We start from the raw sequence: 23,305 nt of genomic DNA, 5'->3' as shown, positions 1-23,305 counted from the left end.
TATACAAATTCCTCTTTGTCTTGATTACCGGTAGTAGCTTCAAGAAAGTATTTTTCTTTCTCTTTAATTTAACTTTTAGTTAACATACAGTGCAATATTTGTTTCTGGAGTAGAATTCAGTGATTCATCAAGAAAGTCTTGAAATCAGATATTGTAAGTCCTTCAACTTTGATCTTAATTTTCAAAATCCTTTAGCTATTCTAGAACCTTTACATTTCCATATAAATTGTAGAATCAGTCTACCAATTTGCACAGAAAAAAACTGCTGGAATTTTTGTTAAAATTGCATTGGAAATATAAATCTATCTGAGAAAGACTGACATCTTAAAAATGCTGATTTTTCCAAAAGAAGAAAATGGTATCTTTATTTACGTCTTAATCACTGTGTCTTTTCTGTGTACAGATCTTTCACATATTTTGTTAAATTTATTTCCAAGTCTTTCATATTGTTTGATGCTCTTGTAAATGATATATTTTTTAAAGATTTTATTTATTTATTTGACAGAGAGATATCACAAGTAGGCAGAGAGGCAGGCAGAGAGAGAGAAGGAGAACCAGGCTTCCTGCTGAGTAGAGAGCCTGATGCGGGTCTTGATCCCAGGACCCTGAGATCATGACCTGAGCTGAAGACAGAGGCTTAACGCACCGAGCCACTCAGGTGTCCCTGTAAATGATATTTTTTAAAATTTTATTTTTAATAAAATTATTAATAAGTTTTAATTAAAAGTTTAATAAATTTTTATTAAATAAATAAAATTAAGTAAAAATTTTTTACAAAATAAAACATTTTAATAAAATATAATATTTATAATATAATACTATATATAAAAATATAAAATATGAAATAAAAGATTATAAAATATTTTTATAAAATAAAAATTTAAAAATTTTAATAAGAAAACTGCAGGGTGTGCAGGGTGCATGCACACACATATGCACACATATATATGTATGTATTACATATGCCAATATATATATTTACAGACATATACAATTTTTATAGAATGACTTTGTATTCTGTACTTTGCTAAAGACAATCATTAGCTCTAGTAGCTTTTTTGTAATTCCTTAGAATTTGATCTGTACATCATCATGTCTATTGAGAATGCTTATCTCTAAGTTCATGAAAGTTATTGGTCTGTAGTTTTGTTTCCTTATAAGGTCTTTGTCTGGTTTTGGTATTAAGGTAATGCTAGCCTCATAAAATGAGTTAGGAAGTGTTCCCTCCTCTTCTATTTTCTAGAAGATATTGTCTAGATCAACATAACTTAATGTTTAAATTATTAATTAATGTTTAGTGTTTAGAATTCTCCAAAGAGCTATCTGAGTCAGTCAGAATTTGAACATGTACCAACCCCATGTGAGCAATGAAAACTGTTCAGTTTCAGTGGTCCATGCCACCTTCTTGAGGGTGCTAGCCAAACTTAACTCTTAAAAATTAAAGCCCCTGCCAGCTTGCAGTTTGGCACCTCACTAAAGGCTGGATGGGTCCAGACACAAGGATCAGAGCAATGTGGCACGCCTTGGCTTGCTGAGCCTTGTGTTTTCAGATCTTCTGTGCCATTTGGTTGAACCACATGGGTGCTACCAGCCTTATGTAAGTGGGGCTCACGATCAGGCCATTCCAGTTAGGCACCATGCCTCTGGCTACAGGCCTCTGAGTAAGAACAGTTAGCAAGAAAGGTATAAATAGTATATATTTCTAATTGCTTAACACTTTCATCAATGTATCTCTCCTTCTTTTATCAAATGGCAGGTAAGCTCCTAGCTGGATTTTCAAGGATGGCTTCAGTAACACAACTAACTGGTGGTTATTGGGCTGTTGGCCAGATCCTGATGGATTATTGGCTGAGGCATCTTGGGTCTCCTCAACACAGCCTCTCATCCTTCAGCATATGGGTGATCTAAGAGCTTCAAGTATAACAAGAGTGCAAACACCCTTGAAGTGTAGCAGGAGGGTAAACACATTTGTCAGAGTCCAACAGGCCAAATAAAGTTATGTGGACAACAAAACTTTAAGGTAGAGTAGATTCCAACTTTTGTTGAAGGATCTGAAAGATAACATTGCAAAGGGGCATATATACAGGAATGGGAAGAACCTGTGACCATTTCTGTAATGTATTACAATTCCTAACATTAAACATGATGAACATGTCTATACTATCTGACTCCATTCCTCTTCTCCTCTCCATTTCCTCTCCCTCTTCCTGTTTCTCTCTCTCTGTCAAACAGCAAATGAATTGGCTTTCTATTTTAGGAAGAGGTAGACTAGATAAATTATTGAATTCATATATTTTGTTTTATAAATACTACTGGATACAAACAAGGAAATTGTTCTTCTGTTAGAAAAATGTTTTGCATTCAGACATAACCTGAATATTCAAGTCATATCTATCATAGGAAACAAACTGAGAATTGCTGGAGGAGGGGGTAGATGGAGAAAAATGGGCGATGGGCATGTGATGTAATGAGCACTGGGTGTTACATACAATCAATGAATCACTGAACTCTATCTCTGAAATTAATAATATACTATATGTTAATTAAATGAATTGGAATAAAATTAAAAAGGAAAAAAAAAGAAAGAAGTCTTATTTGTCAAAAGCCAGAATATTTTCCACTTCATACTTTGTGTTTAGTTTTTTTTATTAATTAATTTATTTATTTTCAGCATAACAGTATTCATTATTTTTTCACCACACCCAGTGCTCCATGCAATCCGTGCCCTCTATAATACCCACCACCTGGTACCCCAACCTCCCACGCCCCCCCACCAACCACTTCAAACCCCTCAGATTATTTTTCAGAGTCCATAGTCTCTCATGATTCACCTCCCCTTCCAATTTACCCCAAAGTTTTTTTAAAGAAAGAAATAAACTAGCATATATATTTAAGAGTGGGAAAAGTGAGTGGCTATTTTTAATCATATCTTTCTTTGTAACAATAAAATCTGTATGTAACAAATGCTAATGCTTAAAAAATATTCCCAGCATTATGACATAGTTACCATTTTACAGAAGATATAAAGCATCCACTTACTAATGGAAACATTTTTATGACATTCTTACTTTATACCATGAATCCCCCTACCTATTTGGTCAGGGCAGATGAGCCCTGGAAGTAGAATACTCATATGTGGATTAACAAAACAAAATATAACACCCTCTTAGGTACTAAACAGATCTAAAGGAAAAATTTTTAATAATAATTCTGGAAGTCTTAAAATATAAAGCTTTACCCTAACTATCCTGTCAAATACTTGAAAGTCATTTGGGAAGAAGTACCAGTATTAGGTAATATTTCATAATAGAGCAGAACTAGACATCAAGCTCCTTGTGGGTAAGCAGATATTGTAGCACAATTTACTGTCACATACAATCCCTTAATCAGAGCCTAATTCTCTCCTTTCATTAAAAAAAAAGGTTTCTAATTTTTCATCTATTAGATTTCTAAGTCTGTTTTTCTAATGGTTCTTTTGCCATTAACCACCTCTTCATTCTGTATGCCAAATATCCTTTTGATATATTTCTGCATAAAGCATTTCAAAAATTTTGCTCAAGGAAACATTTAATAAATTTTTCTTTAAGGAAGACAATAGTAGAGTAGGAGGACCCTAGTCTCACCTTGTCCCACAAATACACTAGGTAACTATCAAATCATCCTAAATATCCCAGAAATTGACCTTAAGACTGGCAGAATAAACTCCACAACTAAAAGCAGAAAAGAGGCCATACTGAAGAAGACAGGAAGTATTGAGACACAATTTGGTAGAGAAACAGATAGTGCCACCGTGGTAGAAAGGAAACTTCAGTGATGGATAACAGTAAAACATAGACTAGAACACACAGGTGGAAATGAATCCCCATAGTAATTGACTAGGAAAGCTAGAGAGATCAAATTTCATGAGTTCTTGTAAACAGCAGGATTTAAAGCCTGGAGTTCTAAAAGTCAGCAGACTGGGCTTAAGAAGAGCCCGAAAATACTGGGGATCCTTTTGAAGAGAAGGCAGAGCAAAGAGCCCATGGACATAACATGAAAATAGTGATCTGGAGAAAATCTAAGGGACAAAGTGGGGAGGTTATTTGCTCATCTTGAAGTGTGTGCCAGAGAGGCAGCATTCCTGGAGGGATCTCCCTCCAGGAACAAAGGAACCAGCAGGCCCCATTTTCTCACCTTTTCCCTCCCTGCACCATCAGCACAAGCACAGGGCTACCTACAATTACTAACTTGCCTGCACTGAACCTCAAACTCCCATGCTCCAGTGGAACCTCCCAGTTCACAGACACGTTTGCCTTGGTCCCAACATGGTAGGCCCCTCCCCAAGAAGACAAGCCCAAATCCCTGACAACACTGTGTCTCCCTTCCCGGGAGTTTTGCGGAGCCTCAGTTCCCAAGCACGGCAACAGGTCTCATTTCAAAAGGAGACCAGAGCACGGCTGGTTAAAACACGCCACATTCAAACCAAGAACCAAACACCGCCCACAACAAGCAAGGAGAGACTCTGCAAATAACCAGCACGAAAGATAAGGCAGCCAGAAAACAAAAGGAGAGCACATGTGGCACATACTAGAGGCATTCCCGAAAGTGCCAGGCCCTGGGGAAGAGGAGACACTACACAGAAGGGCTCTACAGGACCTCTTATTCGTAAGGCCATTAGCCTCAAAAACAGGTAATGGGGCGCGTGGGTGACTCAGTGAGTTAAGCTCCAACTCTTGGTTTTGGCTCAGGTCATGATCTCAGGTTTGTGAGACTGAGTCCCCCGTCAGGCTCCAAGCTCAGAGCAGAGTCCACTTAAGGGTCTTTCTCCCTCTCCCTTTACCCCTCCCACACACAGTCTCTCTAAAATAAATAAGTATTTTTTAAAAAATAACAGGAGATACTGATGACTTTCCTAATGCAGAAAAACAGGCACAGAGACTTAGACAAAATGAGAATACAGAGAAATTTGTCCCAAATGAAAGAACAGGAGAAGGCCACAGCTGGAGAGCTAAGTGAAACAGATATAAGTAAAACATCTGACAGAGTATTTAAAGCAAAGATCATAAGGATATTCACTAGACTTGAGAGAACAGTGGAAGACATCAGTGAGACCTTTAACACAGAGGTAGACAAGAACCAATCAAATATGAACTGATGCAATGAACAGCATGCTGGAAGAAGGAGACCTTCCAAACTAATGACCTAGAAAACACAGTAATGAAAAGTACTCAAGCTATACAAAAGAAAGAAAAAATAATTATGCAAAATGAGAACAAACTTAGGGAACTCAGTGACCTCATCAAATGTAATAACATTCATATTATACGAGCCCCAGAAAAAGAGAAAGAAAAGGGGGAAGAAAATTTATTTGAAGAAATAATAGCAGACAACTTCCTTAATATGGGGAAGGAAACAGATATCCAGATCCAGGAGGCATGGAGAACCTCCAACAAAATCAACAAAAGCAGATCCACACCAAGACATATTGTAATTAAAAAGGTAAAATACAGTGATAAAGAAAAAAATGTTAGAGCAGCAAGACAAAAGAAGACAATAATATATAAGGAAAACCCCATAAGGCTTTCAGGGGATTTTTCAGCAGAAACTTTTCAAGTCAGAAGAAAGTAGCATGATGCATTCAAAACACTGAACAACAACAACAAAGCTGTAGACAAGAATACTCGATCCAGGAAAATTATCATTTAGAATAGAAGAAGATATAAAGAGTTTCCCAGATGAAAACTAAAGGACTTTATAACTGCTAAATCAGCCATGCAAGAAATTTTAAAGAGGACACCTTACATGGAAAGGAAAGTCCAAAAGTGACAGTATGAAGATAGGTAACAAAAAAACAGTAATAATGAATAATGAATATTTCTGTAAAAAAAATCAGTCAAGGAACTCACAAAATAAAAGGATGTAAAATATGACACCATATACCTAAAATGTGGGAAGGAGAAGAGTAAAGAACAGGTTCAAACTTAAATTACCATCAACTTAATATCTACTGCTATATACTGTTATATAAACCTACTGGTAGGGCGCCTGGGTGGCTCAGTCGGTTGAGCAGCTGCTTTCAGCTCAGGTCATGATCCCAGGTTCTGGCAACTGAGTCCCACATTGGGCTCCCTGCTCAGTGGGGAGCCTGCTTCTCCCTCTCGCTCTACCTGCTGCTCTGCCTACTTGTGCTCTCTCTCCAGGTCAAATAAATAAAAAACCTTAAAAAAAAAAAAAACTAATGGTAACCACAAATCAAAAACCACTACTAAATATGCAAAGAATAAAGAGAAAGAAATCCAAATATACCACTAAAGAAAACCATCAAACCATGAAAAAGAGAAAGATAAGACAGGATCTGGGAAAATCTCCAGAAACAACAATAAAATGGCAACAAATACATATCTATCAATAATTACTGTGAATGTTAAGTGGACTAGATGCTCCAAGCAAAATACACAGAGTGATAGAGTGGATAAAAGACAAGACCCATCTATATGCTACCTACAAGAGACTCATTTTAGACCTAAATACACCTGCAGATTCAAAGTGAAGGTACAGAGATACATCTATCATGCATGCAGATGTCAAAAAAAAGCTGGAGTAGCAGTAGTCATACTAGACACACTAGATTTTAAAACAATGATGTAACAAGAGACAAAGAAGGACACTATATAATAATAAAGGGGACATCCAACAAGAAAAAATAACAATTACAAATATTTATATTTATGCACCCAACATAGGAGCACCCAAATACATAAAGCAACTATTAACAAACATAAACTAGTCAATAATAATACAATAACAGTAGGAGATTTTAACACCCCATTTACCTCAATGGACAGATCACCTAACGTAAAAATCAACAAGGAACAATGGCTTTGAATGACACATTGGACCAGATGGATCAAACAGATACATTCAGAACATTGTACCCTAAAAAAGAAGAATACACATTATTTCAAGTGTATGTGAAACATTCTCCAGAACAGATCCCATATTAAGCCACCTGGTGATTCACAGACCTGTACCCCTGGGGATAAAAATATATGTTTATAAAAAATAAAAAATTAAAGTCTAAAAAAAAAAAAAAAAAGCCTCAGCAAATTAAAGAAGATCAAAGTCATACCATGCATCTTTCTGACCACAATGCTATGAAACTAGAACTCAACCACAAGAAAAAAATCTGGAAAAATCACAAATACATTGAGGTTAAATAACATGCTACTAAACAATGAATGGGTCAAAAAAGAAATAAAAGAATAAATTTTAAAAAGTACATGAAAACAAATGAAAATAAAAACATAACAGTGTAAAATCTCTGGGACGCAGGAAAAGCAGTTCCAAAGGGGAAGTTTATAGCAATACAGGCCTACCTCAAGAAATAAGAATAATCTCAAATGACTTAACCTTTCACCTAAAGGAGCAAGAAAAAGAACAATAAACAAAACCTAAAACCAGAAGAAGGAGGAAAATAATAAATATTAGAGCAGAAATAAATGATATAGTAACTAAAAAACCAATATAGAAAAGATCAGTAAAATCAGGAAATGGTTCTTTGAAAAAAAAAAATCACTAAAATTGATAAACCTCTAGGCAGACTCATCAAGAGAAAAAGAGAAAGAACCCAAAATCACAAAGGAGAGAGAAGTAACAACCAACACCACAGAAATACAAACAACTGTAAGAGAATATAGGAAAAATTATATGCCAACAAATTGGACAACCTAGAAGACATAGATAAATTCCTGGAAACATATAACCTCCCAAAACTGAAACAGGAAGAAATAGAGAACATGAACACTGGTTACCAACAAAGAAATTGAATCAGTAAATCAAAATTAACTTCCAATAGACAAAAGTCTAGGACCAGATGGTTTTCCAAGCAAACTCTCCCAAATTTAAAGAAGAGTTAATACCTATTCTTCTCAAACTATTCCAAAAAATAGAAGAGGAAGGAAATCTTCCAAATTCATTCTATGGGGCCAGCATCACCATGAGACCAAAACCAGATAAAGACACCACAAAATAAGAGGACTACAGGCCAATATCTCTGATGAATATAGACGCAAAAATCCTTAACAAAATACTAGCAAACTGAATCCAAAAATATGTTAAAAAGAACACACCACAATCAAGTGGGATTTATCCCCGGTTGCAAGGGTGGTTCACAAATCAATTAATATCATACATCCTATCAATAAAAGGTAAGAACATGGATCATTTCAATAAGAAAAACACTTGACAAAGTACAACATCCATTCATGATAAAAACCCTCAACAAAGTAGGTTTAGAGGGAACATACCTCTACGTAATAAATGTCATATATGAAAAACCCACAGCTAACATCATTCTAATGGGGGAAAAAACTAAGAGCCTTTCCCCGAAGATCAGGAAGAAGACAAGAATATTCATGCTCACCACTTTTATTCAACATAGTACTGAAAGTCCTAGCCACAGCAAACAGACAACAAAAAGAAATAAAAGGAATCCAAATCAATAAGGAAGAAGCACTATTTGCAGATGACATGATACTATTACAGAAAACGCAAAAGACTCTAACAAAAAAGTGCTAGAACTGATAAATGAATTCGATAAAGTTGTAGCATACAAAATCAATACAGAAATCTGTTGCATTTCTATACACCAATAATTAAACAGCAGAGAAAGAAATTAAGAAAACATTCCAACTTACAACTGCATGAAAAATAATAAAATACCTAGGAATAAACCTAACCAAAGAGATGGAAAGACCTGTACTCTGAAAATTATATAATGCTAATGAAAGAAACTGAAGATGACACAAAGAAATGGAAAGACATTCCATGTTCATGGATTGAAAGTACAAATATTGTTAAAATATCTATACTACCCAAAGCAATCCACACATTTAATGCAAACTCTATCAAAATACCAACAGCATTTTTCACGAGCTAGAACAAACAATCCTAAAATCTATATGGAACCACAAAAGAAGCAATCTTAGAAAAGCAAAGCAAAGCTGGAGACATCACAGTTTTTTATTTCATACTATAGTACATAGCTGTAGTAATCAAAACAGTATAGCACTGGCCCAAAAACAGACACATAGATCAATAGAGCAGAAGAGAAAACCCAGAAATGAACCCACAATTAACCTTCAACAAAGCAGAAAAGAATATCTAATGGGGAAAAGATGGTCTCTTCAACAAATGGTGTTGGGAAAACTAGACAGCTACATCCATAGGAATGAAACTGAACCACTTTCTTATAACATAAACAAAAATAAACTCAAAATGGATTAAAGACCTAAATGTGAGACCTAAAAGCAGAAAAATCCTAGAAGAGAGCAAAGGCAGTAACTTCTCAGACATCAGCTGTAGCAACTTTTTTCTAGATAAGTCTGAAACAAGGAAAACGAAGACAAAAATAAACTATTTGGACTTTGTTAACGTAAACAGCTTCTGCACAGCAATGGAAATAAACAAAAGTCCAATTAAAAATGGGCAGAAAACAAGAACAGATGTTTCTCCAAAGAAGACATCCACGTGGCCAAGAGACAAAGAAAAAGATACTCAATATCATGCATCATCAGGGAAATGCAATCAAAACTATAATGAGATATTACCTCAGACCTATCAGAATGGCTACAATCAAGAACACAAGTAACAACAGGTGTTGGTGAGGATGTGGAGAAAAGGAGCCCTTGTGCACTGTTGAAGGGAATGCAAACTGGTGCAGTAACTGTGGAAAACAGTATGGAGGTTCCTCAAAAAGTTAAAAATAGAACTACCCTATGATCCAGCAATTTCACTATTGGGAATTTACCCAAAGAATACAAAAACACTAATTCATAGCAATACAAGCTCTCATATACTTACAGCAACCAAATTATGGAAGAAGCTCAAGTGTCCACTGATTGGTAAGTGGATAAAGAAAATGTGGTGTGTGTATATATATAGTGGAATATTATTCAGTTGTAAAAAAGAATGAAGTCTTGCCATTTATACTGACATGGAGATACAGAGCATAATGCTAAGGGAAATAAGTCAGAGAAAGGCAAATACCACATATGATTTCACTCATATGTGGAATTTAAGAAACAAAACAAATAAGCAAAGAGAAAGAGAGAGAGAGAGAAATCAAGAAACAGACTCTTCCACCATACTAATGGTTACCAAAAGGGAGGTGGTGAGGGGATGGGTTACCAGAAGGGAGGTGGGTGAAGGGCTTTCCAGTCTCCAAAGTGATTCTACAGGAAACTACCTTTGTCCAAGAGCTGGAGTTGGAATTTATTGATCTCAAATTCATGGCCATTGACATGATGGCTACAAACATTTCCTACTCTCTCTTGAACCTATTCCAGATTGGCTTTTGTCCCCATAACTTCACTAAAACTACTCTCATAAAGGTCAACAATCCAATGGACAATCCTAAATGCTCATGTTGCTAGACCAATCTGCAGTATTTGACGTTGCAAATTCCCCTCCTCTTGTTTTTTTTTTTTTTTTTAAGATTTTATTTATTATTTGACAGATAGAGATCACAAGTAGGCAGAGAGGCAGGCAGAGAGAGAGGAGGAAGCAGGCTCCCTGCTGAGCAGAGAGCCTGATGTGGGGCTTGATCCCAGGACCCCGGGACTATGACCTGAGCCAAAGGCAGAGGCCTTAACCCACTGAGCCACCCAGGCGTCCCTCCCCTCTTCTTGAAATACTTTCTTCACCTGGCTTTTGGGACATCATTCATTCTTCGTATGTCTAAACCAACTGCTGCTCCTTCTTGGGCTACTATGTCTCCCTCATCATCCAGGGAGCTAGATGTCAGAGTAATCCAGGGTTCATACTAAAACTTCTCCTCTATCTTCACTTACTTCCTAGATCTCATCTAGTCCAGGACTTTAATGCCATTTCTGCATAAGCAACTCTCAAATTCATTTCCTTAGATCCAATTCGTCCCTTGAACTCCAGGCTCATATGGCCAACAAACTACTCAACATCTCCACCTGGATGTCTAATAAATAAACACTTAAAATTTAAAATATTAAGACATAATATTAATTTCCATATTCCCCCATTACACCTGTGCTTTTCTGCAGCTTTCACCATATCAGTTGCTCCATGTCATCTAAGATTAGTTGTCAACCTTGCAGTTACTCCATGTCAGAAACTTTGGAGTCATCCTTGACTACTCTCTTTTTCTTACTCTTATACCCAATTCAAGAGTGAATCCCCTGGGTTCTAATTTTAAAATATATCCAAAATCCAACTATTTCTCATTATGTTTGCTGTTACCACTCAGATCTGAACCACCACCACTCTTCAACTGGGTTGTCATGATAACCCACTAACAAGCCTCCCTGCTTCTACCATTACTTGCCCCCTCTCCAATTCACACAAGATCTGTTCTTTAGCCAACAGTGTAATCATCATATTGCTCAACTTAAAACTTTCCAGTGATTTCTCACCTTATTTAGAGTAAAATCCAAAGTTCTGAGATAGGCTACATGATCCTCCATAATATGGCCCCCTTGGTATTTCTATGATCTCATACTCTACTGCTCTCTCTCATGCTTGTTTTATTGTAGCCACACTGGCCTCCTTAATGTACTTAAAACATGTCTAGCATGCTTATCTCCCCAACTGCTATGCTCACCCCAGATATCCTCATCACTTGCACCCTCTTCCATCATGGTTCTGCTCAAGTCATCTTCTTAATGAATCCGTTCCTGCATATACCCTATATAAAATAGAACTACCCATTATTTTCAACTCTTGTTATTCTGCTTTATTTTTCTCTGTAACACTGAATACTAATCTTCTGTCTTTTCCTTCCAGAATGAAGGTTCCTCAAGAGCAAGGACTTCATGTTGTTTAATTCCATATCTCCAGCAGCAAGAAGAAATCCTGCCTCAATATAAACATTCATTAAATATTTGCCAGAGTGAAAAACTTCCACCATCCTTCAAGACCTCTTTTCTAGAGATCTCCCTGACCTGCTCAAGAATAACAAAGCACTTTCTTATCTCTCCAGACATCCAAAGAACTGTTTTGCATCTCTTCTGTAAACTATGATCTCTTCTCACTATTTGATGATATTCTATTTGTATTTGATTCCCACACCCCTTGCATAACATTATTTAACAACTATTCAACAAATTAATGAATGAATGACTTGTTATAAGGTATGTATTACCAACACAGCTTTTGGGTAAATAGAATAAATCCTCCCCTCTCTTCCACCCTCATACTTCCACTTTTATTTTTCTTCCGACCACCCTGACCTAAACTCTGAAACCCATTATTATCCTCTCCTTTACCCACGCCTTCCAGTACTCACATTTTCTTGCCTCTTATCACTCCTAGGTAAGTGATATCAGAAACTTAAAGCACAAATAGAAAATTTCTAAAGCACAAATAGAACATTTAAAGCAGTACCTAAGTTAAGAAGCTAAATACCTAATAGTTCATTTTCACCCTGTACTTTCTTTAGGGAGACATATCCCACAGGAAATAGATCATCAATAAAATATACCACCAATATATCACAATTTTTAAAAAAGTGAGTATAAGGGGTGGTTATGTTCCTATAGTGATATTTCTTAAGACATTCTTAGAAGGGTTCGTAATAAAAGAGATTAAAAGATTAAAAATACAACATTCAAATGTATGGACTTCCAACTTCATTATCAGCACTATCTTCATCGTGGAAAAATATTGTTAAGCCTATGATACATCATGAGCAGCAGACAGAAAATTTTGAGGTCAATGCCTCTGGGAAATCATACTTACAAAGGCAAATATCACAGTTGTCAAGTAGTTATCCACAAATGAGACACCTGTCAAATGGGTATTGATCACCCCTTCTTCATACAAAGAGAGATTATACAACTGTGGAATATTAGAGCAAGCAGCCCAGGAAACAAACTGATTTGCCTAAGGTCACTCACCAAATTGCCAGATCAGAACTTGACTCACACTTGAACTCAACTTCTGATTCCTCATAATGCATGCTCTCTCCTAATCAAGGTCTCTGTAGAGAGTATTACCCATGCAGGCACATGCACATAAATTCGATTCATATTAAGGTGTGTTTCCTTTTTTCCCTATCCATGATGGTAATAACAAGAATCAAAAGCTCTTTGATTATAAAGTAAACTTCCATTTTTCCTTCTTGATAGATTTTCAGATTTTCCTCTAAAAGTATTTAAAAGTACTACTCAAGTTGTTCTTAGTTGTCTAGAGTGGTTTATGCTGCCATTAGCTTCTATAGCACCATCATTAGAAAAATGGGCTGTACTTCATCTTAAACCTCCACATGCAGCCAAAATTGGGTTGCTTTAAAGGGCAAGATGTCAAAAGCAGATAAAGCCTTTGTACTATAATGAGCATAATGATGAATAATGGTACTTATGTGCAATAAATGATGCCCTGCCCATAAACAGCCTTTCCACCCAGATACTCTATTTAATTCAATAAAATATTCCAGGTAATTTGTGGAACTAGATGAGAAATTACCTTAGCCAAGAAGACTAACTGTGGAATTTACTAAAACATACCATGTTGAAAGTAATTAATGGAAGCAGAGTTTGCAGAAGTAAAATTATGGCATTAAAAAATCCCATTAATGAATTCTTCTTCCAAGTGCCCTGCCTCACAGCAGCTGAAGAAATAAGGGGAGGAATGATGCTGGTAAGAAAAGACATGCTAATAATACCCATGTGCCAGAGTATTCAGTGCTTTTGTTGATTTTGGGAACAGAGATGATAATCCATATAGTCATCATCATCTCCCACCTGGACTACTTCAAAAGCCAGCTGACCCCCTTACTATATTCCATAGAACAAAGAGAGTAACCTCTAAAAAACGTAATCATATCACATCATTCCTCTAATCAAACTATTTTATGGTTTCCCACCAAAATCTGAATAATCCAAGATTCTTAATATGCCCTACACAACTCCAACAGGATCTATTTTGGCCTTATTTCGTCTCTGACATTGTCTCCAATTATTCTCCCCCCTTGCTACATCATGCTAGTTACACTTGCTATACTGACAGTTCTTTCTTTCTTTCTTTTTCTTTTTTTTTTTTTTTCTTAAGTAGGCTCTAGAGGGTGTGGAGCCCAACATGGGGCTTGAACTCACCACCCTGAGATCAAGATCTGAGCTGAGATCAAGAGTCTGATGCTTAATGAATTAGTCACTCAGGCACCCTTGCACTGACAATTCTTGAACACTCTATAAACTATCCCTGTCCCAGAACTTTGTTTTCTCTCTGGAACTAATTTTTGCATAGATTGCTTCTTTATCACATTCAAGTATCTGCATATATACCGCCTCCAGCTTCTGTTTCTAGCAGACTAGATATCGTAAAATACCTACATATATAGCTAAAAATACCAGATAATACATTTTAAATTCTTTAATGCATGTTATTTCAAATTATTATTTTATAATTATTTATCATCTATTAATGTTTAACAATAAATATTATATTTATAATAGTTAACTGATAGTAAATTACTAGCTAGAATGCTAGATGATATATTTTAAATTATTTTTTTATGTATAGTTTTTTTTAAAGATTTTATTTATATATTTGACAGAGAGAGAGACCACAAGTAGGCAGAGGCAGGCAGAGGGGGAAGGGGAGAAGCAGGCTCCCTGCTGAGCAAAGAGCCCAATGACCTGAGGACTCCAGGACCCTGAGATCATGACCTGAGCCGAAAGCAGAGGCCTAACGCACTGAGCCACCCAAGCACCCTTTTTATGTATAGTTTAATGGAGAAGCTTTTTAAATCCCAGAAACCAGAACATTAAAGCAAAAACATTAATTACAAAATATTGTTTTCAGTGTTCTCTTACCTTTTGAAATAATGTTCTTGTTTTAACGTTTTGGTTTCTGGAATTGAAAACAACTTCTCCCATGGGGAGTTCTGTAGTATGAAAGCAACATGTGGATATCTTACATGAGGCAAAAGGCTCTGACTTTTTTAAAGATCAAACCCGTATTTATTAATTCTTTACATCAAGTATCTTCCTCATTAACAAATTTTTAACTAGTGTTTTAGAGCCATGTTAACACAAATAATTTAGGTATTGTTTAAAGATGTATGATTTTCATTGTTCATTTTAATTTTTTCTATATATTTTTAACGTGGTTTTTTTACATTGTTTTATTATATTTATGCCAAATAAAAAATTATAGGAAATGTATGAGATATTGATATACTTGTTACTAAGATTAAATCTCTATTAATATTTTGCTTTTATTTAACTATTCTCTTTAGATTATCTTTATTGTCAAAAAAACCCCCAAACCGCTGCAAATACAAGTATGATCCCACCTTCTATCCAGAAATAACCCCTGCCTAAAATAAATGTTAACAAACTCATACACACTTTGTTCTTCCTTTGAGTAAACGTCCTAAATGTTTGTACTATATCTATACTCAACCTTTTTTTAAACCTCCAATATTATGTTTTTAAGACTTTTTCATATTGAAATTTCACATTCAAATCTAGTTCATTCATTTTCATCCTTTTTTATTAATTATTTTTATTACCATATAATGTATTATTTGCCCCAGAGGTACAGGTCTGTGAATCCTCATGCTTAATATTTCACAGCACTCACCACAGCGCCCTCCCCAATGTCCATAACCCAACTTCACTGTGTCAAACTACCATGTATTTTTCCATTGCCCTATTGTCAGAAAGTTAGGTCGTCTTAGCCTTGTAAAATAAACAAATAATTCAGAAATAAAAGTCTTTGTACATGCTTCCTTGCATGAGTTTCTCCTGGATAAGCAGGCTCCAGAAATAGAATCATTGAGTTACAGAGTATACACACTGTCGGATTTTACTTGCTACTTCCAAATTGCCTTTCCAAAGTGATTAGATCCATTTTCTCTCCCTCCAGCTGTGTGTTAGAGTTCATATTTCTCCATGTCATCACTAACAGTTAATATTATCAAAATTAATAAATTTTAAAATATAAAATGTTGTACCTTTGTTTTAATTCACATTTCCTAATTACAAAGGAAGTTGGACATCTTCGCATATATTTACTGGACATCTGTTTTCCTCTACGAATTTATTATTATATCTTTTGACAATATTTCTTTTTGAGATTTTCAATTTCTCATAGCATTTTATATATTCTGGACAGATATTTCACTGGTAATATGAATTGTAGCTGTTTTCTCTATGACTTGTATTTTCATTTTTGTCACCTTTTATCACACAGAAGTTTTCTGTTTTAATGTAGGAAAGTTATCAAGATATTCCTTTTTACTTTTTGCATTTAAAAATACTAACAGCATAATTTAATAATTTAATAATAATAATATATTTAATAATATAATATTTAATTTAATATATTTAATAATATAATATTATTATTTGATAATAATAATAACTTAATAATACTAATAGCATAAAGAAATTCTCCCATGTTTTGGCTTTATAGTTTCGCTTTTGGAATTTAGAATTTTAACCTATCTGAAATGTATTTTTGTGAATGAGATGATATGGAAATCTTAATTTATCTTGTACTGTATCACAGCCAATATTCTCGGAATTATTTCTTAAATAGTTCAACCTTTTCCTACTGATTTTATCACCTCTCTCATATATAAAACTCCCAAATATACCCTGGTTTGATTTTAGTCTATTCTGTGTTATTCTATTTGTCTACCCAGGCAAGTACCTCAAGGTTTTAAATAATACAGATTCATATTACTGCCCAGTATCTGGTATGACTCATCACCTTCTGTTGTTTTTTTCTAGTCACCAAGGCTGAGTTTAGACTTTTGTATCCTGCCCCTTTACATCAGTCAGTCAGTCAAGGGCTGCAGGCTGCCCCCAGGATGGGAGAGCTGAACTTCTGGGGCATTTCTGAGTAAGGAGGCTCCCTGAGCCCAAGGGCAATTTTCTGAAGTGCACAGTTGTAAGCCATTAGCAGCAAACATTCACAGCAGCAGGAAGATGGGCAAACTGGCTTAGCAGAAAGGATATGGGTAGGTCTCAAAAGGAAATAGATGGCACACTACAATAATTTAAAGATTGTGTTATTTGCAAAGACTACTTATAAAGGTGTGCTTGGGGTTAGGTAAACTACAAGAGATGAAGCTTTACGTTGCTAGAGCTGGGGGTGGGGATGATGAGATAGAGCTATTACTTGAATCAAGAAAGGTTCAAGAAGAGAAAGTTGCCTTGACACAGGCAATGACCTTCATCAGGCTGGGATAACTACTGGGGGAAGAGGCAAGAGGTTTAGGGAAATAGATACCCTGATTTCTCCCCTTCCTCCCTCTGGCCTCTTGCTGGGTTCCCCATTTACTTTGGTCAAGGGGAAGCCAGGGGAAGTTTTTAATGTTGTTCATACAGAACAATCCGCTGAAGAGCTCAATGGGAAGGGTGAAGCTGAATCTGGACAATGTTTTGTACAAAAGCAAATAAAAGATGTTTCAGACAAACAAATGTCACCTTCTCTGAGTGGTCTTCAACCAAGCTATCTAAATTAATATGCCTCCAACCTCTGTCCTTTATCACAATTCTAACCACTTACTCAGTGACCTGCCTTCAAAGCACTTATATTTACACGAAATTATACTTAAAACTTCCAAAAATAATGACAAAAAAAGAAGGGAAAGTACAAATATAAGCAACTCACCAAAGTTTTAAATGTTTAACTATATTAATAATCAAATAAACTAGGTGTACTTTAAAACACATACATAATTTTTTACCTACTAAATTGACAAATATTTACTATAGCAATTTCCAATGACAGAGTTTAGGGAAAACACAATAAGGTGTTGTAAAGTTTTTTCCGGCGAGATAAACACAACACCAGGCAAAGTGGGTGCAAGGCAAGATTTATTAAAAACGCTCTCCGGTGAAGTTTCAGGGCTCAGGAGAAGGGGAGCCAGGAAAGTTGCGCCCGGAGGAGGTGGGCACCCTCGGGCGAGGTTCCGCCACTCTGGAAAGCAGAGTGGCGGAAGTCGCCCCCAAGGCAGGGAGGAGGGGGCTTTTAAGGGGTCTCGGAGGAAGCTCAGGGGTCTTTTGGAAGTTTCCCTTATTTGGATATCCCGCCTGCTCATCGGGATCCCATTGGTCCACGGGAGCCCGGGGCGGGGGTCTCAGATTCCTGCTTGGGCCTTTGTTCTCCTGTCCGAGCTCAGGTCTTGTGGAGGGAACTTTCGCCATCTTTAGTAGCCCTTCCTGCCAGCCCAACATTCCGACCTTTTGCTTAATATAATGTTGTCAGGGGCGTCGACTGGGTTCTGGCTACTTCCTGCTGACAGGGGGCGTCGTCATGGGGGTAGTCGAAAGTGGGCAGGCGAGAGTAGGGCTGGAGGAGGAGTTGATTGACAGATACTCAGGCAAGTTCTTGTAGGCGACCCTGCAAGTACCGGAAAAGACAGGGAGCAACTGAGATTAGGAGGAGGATTATGCTTACAGGTCCCGCCAGAGGGAGCAGCCAGGTTACCCAGTTGTAGGGGTCCAGGCCCCAGGAGGATGTGTCTCGCCACTGTGCTTGGATCCAATCCCTGAGTTCTTTGATCCTGGAGGTAACTATATGATTGGTTAACAAAGTAACAACATTCTTCATTTAATAATAGGCAGGTCCCCCCTTTTTCGGCGGTCAGAAGGTCTAAGGCCCGTCGGTTCTGTAGAGCTAAGGCTGCCAGGCTGGTGACTTGCATCTGTAGGGCTGTGAGGGAGTCAGCAACCCGTTCCGTGTCATCATTCAGGGCTTGGGAGAGTTTGTAAGAAAAAAGTCTATGGAGGTTCCTATCCCCGCTGTTCCAGTTGCCACCCCTGTGGCTATTCCTGCCCCTGTTATGAATGGGAGGTGGGCAGCCCTTCCTCCATGGTGTTGGGGAAATAGGATGGACAGCAGCTGGGATTCAGAGTAGATGGTGGTAGGAGATAGTAGAATGAATATACAGCCCAGGGAGTCATTAGTGGTCAGGCAGCGATAGATTCCCGGAGGGTACAAGAGAAATATTCCCGAGGGAGTACAGTACAGGAGGGAGGAATTAGTGATATGGCAGCTGCGGTGGTAAGGGAGGACACATTAATAATATGTATGTTTCCCCCGATGGGGCCCATATGGACCGTATTATTTGTGGCCCTGAAGTTAGGGAGTGGCCAGTCAATAGGGAGGGGTATCCCTAAGACATAGAGTGAGGTAAGGTAGATAGGATAAAAGAGGCGGGGAAATGGCTGGAGGGCTGTGATTTCTAAGAAAGGGCCGGCCGTATAGTAATTCAAATGGGCTTAAGCCTGAAGACCTGTGGGGGGCGTAGCCAGGAGTCTGGTGAGAGCCATAGGCAAAAGTGTAGGCCAGGAAAGATGGGTTTCTAGGGTAGATTTGGTGAGTTGGGCTTTGAGCAGCCTGTTGGCCTTTTCTACCTTACCGATGACTGTGGGTGGTATGGGATGTGAAGTTTCCAGGTTGAGGCTCTCAGCTACCTGTTGGGTTACACTGGAGATGAAGGCAGGTCCGTTGTCTGACTGGAGGGTCCGGGGCAATCCGAACCTCAGGATGATGCGCTCGATGAGTATTGTAGCCACTATGTCTGCTGTTTCCCGGGCCATGAGGTATGCTTCGATCCAGCCTGTGAATGTATTTTATGGCGAGGCATGGGAGTGAAGTCCAGGTGTCAGTCTTCCCCCGGCTGATGACCTCGGAGCTGTTGGTTAGGCCCTGGATTCCTCCTTGTGAATTCACGGCAGAACAGGTTTTGCAAGCCCTGTGGACAACTTCGATTACCTTAGATAAGGAAGGATGATAGAACAATGGCTGAAGAAATTAGTGGAGAGCCTATGGGCCACTATGGAGGGATTGGTGGATGTCAGTAATCAAGGTGTGCACCAGATTGCCTGGCAGGGCAATCCTGTCCTGGATGTAGATCCACCCCTTATCTGGCAAGGGTATAGGCAGTAAAGTTGTAGGGTTTAAGCGGGGAGAGGTAGAGAGAGAGAGATGTGGGTTCTCTAGGAATAGCAGATGGAATAGCTGGAGACGAGGAGTCAGATGGGCCAGGGATCGGCTAAGGAGCTCTGTGAGTCAGCAGGAGAGTAGACCGTGATGGGCTGCCCTAAGGTCATGTTGAGGGCCTTAGAGGGGGGTACTTGATATCCCTTGGCCCCCAGAAAGCTAAGTAGGGTGGAGGTGTCGTCTTGGGAGACCGAGAGGGAGGGGCTACAGAGGAGGAGGTCATCCACATATGTAGTAGAGTACTGGCCTTAAGGACGCACTGCTGTTAAGTCTGTAGGCCTGGCCGAAAATGTGAGGGCTGTCCCTGAACCCCTGGGGTAGAACAGTCCAAGTTAATTGTCCAGAAGCATGCGTGTCAGGATCCTCCCAGGTGAAGGCAAAAAGAAAATAGGAATCAGGGTGCAAGGGGACGGTGAAAAAAGCGTCCTTTAGCTCCAGTACAGTAAAGTGAGAGGTGTTTGGGGGAATGCGAGACAGTAGGGTTAGGAACGACTGGGTGGAGGGGGACCACGACCTCGTTGATAAGCCTAAGGTCTTGTACCAGTCGATAAGCCCCTGAGGGCCTGCGTACTGGGAGGATGGGGTGTTACGGGGGAAATGATGGGGATCAGGAGTCCCTGACGTTAAAGCCGTTCTATGATAGTTTCAGGCCCTGGCGGTGGGCTAAGGAAATAGGGAACTGAGCTTGAGGGAAACTTAGAGTTATCCTTAAGCTGTACTTTAACCGGGGTAAGGTGGGAAGCAATGATGGGTTCCGAGGTGTCCCACAGCTGAGGGTCTACAGTAGGTAGGTCATCTGGAGCGGGGGTCGAGGGAGTGGAGAGGTGTAGGATGAGACGGGTTGAGGTGGATAGAGGGGAGGAAGGGGAGAGGCAGATAGTTGCCCTCAGTTTCTGGAGAATGTCCCTACCCAGTAGAGGGACCAGGCAGGAAGGAATCATAGGAACGAGTGGGGGAAGGGAAACCCATCCAGGCTACAGGTAAGGGGAAGGGTCACCCTAGGATTGGAGGAGGTCCCATCGATCCCCATAACAGTAATTGGTGAGGTTCGAGTAAGTCCCGAGTAGGAAGGCAGAACAGAGTAGGTAGCCCTTGTGTCCAGCAAAAAAGAGATGGACTTACCCATTACCTGGAGCATAACCCTGGGCTCGGCCTGGGTGAGAGGGGTGGCTGAGTCTGGGCTTCGTCAGTCGTCCTCCAATCCAAGCAGTTGAAAGGCCAGACTTACTGTCTCGGGGGGTCCCCCACATTGAGGCGCCGAAGATACCCCGAGGTTAGGGCAGTCGGATTTCCAGTGGCCCATCAAATGGCATTGAGGGCAAGGCCGAGTTGGCAGCTTTGGATTGGGGCACTGGCGAGCCCAATGTCCCTCGGCCCTGCATTTGAAACAGGCCCCCCGGCGGGGTGCGATGGGTTTCCCCTCTCTGCTGGCTCCCGGAGCCGGCCGGCCGCAGGGCTGCTACCAAGGCTTGGGTCTGCAACTGAACCTTTTGCTGGAATATGGCTTGTCATTTAAGCTCAGCCACCTCCTCACGGGAATTAAAAACCTTAAATGCCATTTTCACCAAGTCAGAAATGGGGGTCTGAGGGTCCTCCTCAGCCTTCTTTAACTTTCTCTGTATATCCGGTGCCGATTGAGAGATAAAATAAGTAGCCAGTACCGTGGCCCCCGCAGGAGAGGCAGGGTCCAAGCGAGTGTACTGGGTTAAAGGTTAGGTCAACTGGTTAAGAAATATGGTGGGGTTGTCGTAGGGGCCTGGACAATATCCCTAATCTTGTCGTAATTAACGGCCTTATTAGAGGTTGGCCACATGCCTGCTATGAGACACTGGACCATGCGGTCACGGCACCAGTGGCCATCTTGGCCATCCTGATAATCCCAACCTGGTTCTACAGCTGGGACCGCCCGGGCTCCAGCATCAGTGAGCTGGACCTGATCCGCGTGCTCCCGGGCAGCAGCCTGGATGCGTTCCCTCTCCTCTATGGTGAGGGTGGTGGTCTGGACATGTAAATCATGCCAGGTGAGGTCATAGGCTTGGGCCAGATACTGGAATTCTTTAATATAGTTATCAGAACTGGCCGAAAAGGAGCCCAAACGTTTCTCAATTTGGGAAAGGTCCTGTAGAGAGAAGGGCGCATGAACTCAAACTTCCTCAACTCCAGCAACCTCCCTTGGGGGGCAGACTAACTCAGCGGGGGGCTTTCGAGCCCTAGTGCTGCTGGAGCCACACAGACACATTCACGCAGTCAGGCACTCTTCAGATTCAAACAGATTGGACACCCTCCCCTTTGGGTATCCCTGGCTAATCGGAGGTGATCAGTCTCCCCTTCCATTCTTTACGAAAGGATCTAGCTCAAACAGTAGCCCTGCGGCTGTTACAACAGAATTCAATTAAGCACAAAAGGTGTTTACCAACAGATTTCAAAAGCGTAAACCTAGTTCTGGGACCAGCGCTCTGGTATTTTATCCCATTCGGTTAACGGTTACCAAAGACTTTGAATGCTACCTTAAGAATGACCCATTAAAACTCCGAGACACACAATTAACCAGCAGTTCTAGCCATCTCTTTGCTAGCAGATTTTAACAAATAACAAGAGCCTACTTGACCTTCAGTAAACTTTGATTGGAGTTTCCGGTTTACTGCGGATAAATTTGTCAGGAGTTCGGATAGGAGTGGGGAGGGGGAGAAGGAGGGGTAGACGAGAGCGCCGGTTCAGAAATCCTGAATTTAAGGGACCTTGGGGTGAAGGATCGCGGTAAAGAGGAGGAGGAGGAGGAACCAGAGGCCCTCTTGTCAGTGGATGGGTGAAGCTCTCCGGGGGTTCAGAGAGAGGAGATGGGGAGGAGAGGTCCGAGTCTTTGGGAGCAGTGGGTGGCAGGGGACGGGGAGGGGAGCGGGCCAAGAGGACCTGAGAGGTGGAGCAGTGAGAGCAGAGGAAGGGGCGAGAGTGCAGAGTCCAGAAAGCTGGACATAAGGGACCTTGGCCCATCTGCCTTGGTGCCTGCCGAGGTTATTTAGGTCCATGAAAATCTGATAGTTAAACATGCCTTCCGAAGGCCATTGGGACTGATTGTCTAATCGGTATTGTGGCCAAGCGACAGTACAGTAACATCGTTTTCGCAGGTCCTGGTCCAGTTCCAGGGTTTTAAGATTGGCCAGCAGGCCTAAAACACCCCCGGGATGTTTTAGGGTCGAATTTGGATTGGGAGGTCCCCACGATTCGTTGCCGGGCAACCCAAGGGCTGGAGGAAGGCGTCCCCTCGTCCACCACTGGGTTGCGGAAAAACAGTGTCGACTGCCGTAGAGGTTAGGACGTCTCCCAGCCTCTCGGA

This window comes from Mustela lutreola, chromosome 7 (genome assembly GCF_030435805.1).
Source record: "Mustela lutreola isolate mMusLut2 chromosome 7, mMusLut2.pri, whole genome shotgun sequence".
Lineage (NCBI taxonomy): Eukaryota > Metazoa > Chordata > Mammalia > Carnivora > Mustelidae > Mustela > Mustela lutreola.
Note: the sequence above shows the minus strand (reverse complement) of the source record.